The following is a 4,289-nucleotide window of genomic DNA, read 5'->3' on the forward strand; positions in this document are numbered from 1 at the left end:
GAGTCACAATGTACAGAAGCAAGCATGAACAGTTCAGAACCACCATGTGACTGGAACATTAGGAGGGAAAATGGCAGGGGTGCTTTAGCTAAGACTGAAAGTGGCTTTTCACGGAAAATTAAGTAGAAAAATTCATTCAGTATGGAGCTGACTATGAATCAATACTCTCTCCTTAAATTCGAGAGAGTACGCCAAATATGTAATGAGGACAGTTAAATAGAGTTTTCCCCCAACTTTTCATCGCTTGGCAGATCTATGTAATCTCGACTGGTATCTCATGGTGTCACCATACCTACTTTAGATGCTGAAAATGTTACAGTGGAAACACTCAACTCCTGACTGTCCCTGATGTCCAAAATCCAACTAATGGTACACTCCTCAATTCCTAACACTGTTGCAAGGCTTTTGGGGAGAGAAATTGTTCACACTGAACCATAAGCAAGTGGCTGGGACCAATGCTGAATGACAGGTCTCTAGTGCTGCAGAGATTGTACACAGAGTTCATCAGTTGGTAAGCACTCTATTATTGTTTTTAGCAGCTCAGTCATGCCCAACTCTGAAAACCCATGGGCCACAGTCAACCAGGCACCTCTGACCATAGGAAATCCATAGGATTTCCCAGGCAAGAATACTGGAGTGGGTTGCCATTTCCTGCTCCATGGGATCTTCTTGACCTAGCGATCGAACCTGTATCTACCTCAGGTCTTTGCATTACAGGCAGATTCTTTACCAATGAGTCACTTGCAAAGCCCAGTATGCACTTGATCAAACATCAAAGAAAACCCCAATTAAATTGGTAGATAACAGAAGGGAGATATAATAGGTCAACCATGAAGGAGATTATACCTGGGCAGGATTCAGAGCTGACTGATACAGAAGTCTCCCTGCACCATTCTTGTTTGCAATACATTTCTTGCTCTGCACTGAATTATGTTCCCTTGAAATTCATAGAATGAAGCCCTAACATCCCCCACAGTGTGATATTTTTTGGAAATCAGGGATTTTGGGGGGTACTTAGGTTTAGATGAGGTTATGAGGGTCAGTTCCTCATGGTGAGATTAGTGTCTTTATAAGAATACATATATACAATGGAATATTACTCAGTCATTAAAAAGATTGAAATAATGCCATTTGCCAAAACATGAATGAACCTGGAGATTATCATACTAAGTGGAGTAAATCTGACAGAAAAGGGCAAATATCATGTGATATTGCTTGTATGTGGAATCTAAAAGCAAATGATATAAATGAACTTATTGACAAAACTCAAGAGACTTAGAATATGAACTTGGGGTTACCGCTGGGGAAGGGTGGTGAGGTGGGAAGGAATAAATTGGGAGTTTGGGATTGACATGTACACACTACTGTATTTAAAATAGATAACTGATAAAGACTTAACTTTTTTTTTTTTTAAAGTATCTTATGGGAAAAGAAAAGAGAGAGACACCAGAGTTCACTCTCTCCAGTCATGCAAGGGCACAAATATATTATTGCGGTCTGCAAGCTAGGAAGAGAGTTCTCACCAGAAAACAGCCATGTTGGTACCCTGCTTTTGGACTTCTAGCCTCCAGAACTGAGACAGCCAAGTTTTGCTGTGTAAGCCAGCCGTTCTGTGGCATTTTGTGGAGCAGTTCAAACTAAGACAAGGCTGCCTTGTTTTGTAGACTGGCCGCCAATAATAATTTGATTTACACTTTTTCCTTAGTTGCATGACTAACTCCCCATGGCTCCCAAGAACAAAACATTTCTTTTGCTAATACTCCCATCCTTTGAACCAATCTATAGCAAAAAGATGAAATTATCATGGTTGAAGTTAATTCCCCTGCTGCAGTGAAATGGCTGTTGAGATGTGAATTACGATGTCTCATATGAACTACCAAAAGAAATGTATTGGAATTAGCAATACTACAACAAACAGTATCTTCATGTCACTCTAGCAGCAGAGCCTCAAACACTAATTCTCTTTTCTGGCAGTTCTCCAGAGGGCAGATATCACATCCTTAGCAATAGGAAGCAGTGACAGAAATGCAGGAGAAAGGCATGACTCCGCAAGCTTGTGTCTGAAACTTTATATCTTGCTCACAGAGACTATTTGTTGGATTCTAAGTAATAATTTCTAAGCATAAGATGAACATTTATAATGTTACTTTTGCTTTCTGGTAATACATAAAAAGTAAAATTGAATTTCATAATTTTCTGATAGAAGAATGACAGGATTCAAATATCTGTAGTATGATCCATCCTCTTAATAACCGGGTAAGAATTAGATGAAGTTTTTAAGTAGACCCACACAGAGGTCTTCAAGCAGACATATCTGGTACAGGTCTATTGCTGTCCTTTTACCTACAGGTTACATAGACTGAAGCAGTTCTTTGCCATTAAAATAAAATAAAAATAATTAAATGTAAATTTATATTTTAGAAATATTAAAATTATTATAATTAGAACAACATATATAGTCATAAAATATACATGTAGATTTTAAATGATTAAGATACACATTTAAAATATCAAAAATAACAGGTTAATCATGTAGAACTGATACAGTATACTTACTTTAGACATTTAGAAACACTTTTTGGTATGTCAGACTCTTTTCTAGACACTGGAGATATAATAGTTACTATCACAAATCAAAAGAACATAGAACTTTTATGTTCCATCAAGATATCCCATAACTAAAAAAAAAAGAAATCTCATACCCAGGATATCAAAATATTCAATGAAGTTGGGAGACCCTTGAGGATACTTATTACTATTTCAGTTAACTCTCATAAGACAAAAGTCAAGGTTGTAACAGGGAAGGTTGGAATCTGGTCCTCCTCTTATCCTATCAGTTATTTTTCACTTTTGACACAACATATTGAAAGTACCTTTTTAAAATTTGTTGTTTATTGTTTATAAAAATGTCATAAAACTTTACCCCTATTATTAAAAATATAAAACAGAAACTTAGATTGGATTTAAATGTAACTACAAAAGGACCTAGAATAAGAGAGAACATTTAAAAGGGGAACAACTTGTCTCATGGGGAAAAAAGGTAATAATATATACAACCATAAACATTTAATACCATACAAACTAATTTATTACAAGCATTTTTCTAGGCAGTCTGTTTGGCTAAAATTATGAACACAGCGAATTCAACATGAGGATGTGAAGGATTCCCAAGAGCTTGACATATTTATCACCCTTGCAAAATGTTAACATATAGCATGAATCATTAACATTCTACTGACCTTTTTACTTCCATTAAAGCTGTTTAAAACTCAGTTTATGGGTGTGGTTATTTAGAAAGGCATAGTGAATCCGGGCTTGATACTCATCTAAAATTCACTATATGCTTATCATTATTTTGTTTAGTTTATATTTACTTATTCATTTTGCTTATTGAAAAATTTCCCCAATAGAATGTAAGTTCTAAGAGAGCAAGATATTTTATCCATTTTATTAATATGTTTAATAACCCCGATGACTAAGGGAGTGATATATAGAAATTCCACAAATATATGTGGAATGAGTGAAAAAAATTCACGTGGAAGAAAATTTTCCAATCTCAGACTTAGAACTTACCTATAATTAAATTTTTTCTTCTCAGCTAAACTCTTCTCTGGGAATTATTAGCAGATTGTGCATGATTTACAGATATAGAGAAGAAGAAATTCTAAACCAATTTTCTTCAGTGAGAATATTAATGTAATGGGAGACATGTATGCAATTTTTAAATGTTTAGCAGTAACACTGAATATTCATTGAAAGGATTGATGATGAAGTTCTAATACTTTGGTCACCTGATGCAAAGAGCCAACTCACTAGTGAGTGAAGTCGCTCAGTCATGTCCAACTCTTTGTGACCCCATGGACTGTAGCCTACCATGCTCCTCCATCCATGGGATTCTCCAGGCAAGAATACCAGAGTGGATTGCCATTTCCTTTTCCAGGGGATCTTCCCGACCCAGGGATCGAACCTGGGTCTCCTGCATTTCAGGCAGACGCTTTAACCTCTGGGCCACCAGGGAAGCTGAAAAGATCCTAATTCTGGGAAAGATTGAAAGTAAAAAGAGAAGAGGGTGGCAGATGAGGAGATCCTTAGTATCACCAACTCGATGGACCTAACTTTGAGCAAACTCTGGGAGATAGTGAAGGACAGGCAAGCCTGGTTTGCTGCAGTTCATGGAACTGCAAAAAGTTGGACTTGACTTGGTGTTTGAACAACAACAACAACTAACATTTAATAATTTTTAAAAATGGTGAAACTAATTCTAATAAGATATATTATTTAGACAAATA

The 4,289-nt window shown here is 36.3% G+C and overlaps 1 non-coding gene across 1 annotated transcript; it reads right to left on the bottom strand.

Moving 5' to 3' along the window:
* Nucleotides 1-3,946: 3,946 nt before the first annotated feature.
* Nucleotides 3,947-4,018, bottom strand: TRNAF-GAA (transfer RNA phenylalanine (anticodon GAA)). The gene has a single exon. It is a non-coding gene; the product is annotated as a tRNA-Phe (tRNA).
* Between the last annotated feature and the right edge of the window lie 271 nt (nucleotides 4,019-4,289).

The sequence above is a fragment of the Ovis canadensis genome, chromosome 15, assembly GCF_042477335.2.
Source record: "Ovis canadensis isolate MfBH-ARS-UI-01 breed Bighorn chromosome 15, ARS-UI_OviCan_v2, whole genome shotgun sequence".
Classification (NCBI taxonomy): Eukaryota; Metazoa; Chordata; class Mammalia; order Artiodactyla; family Bovidae; genus Ovis; species Ovis canadensis.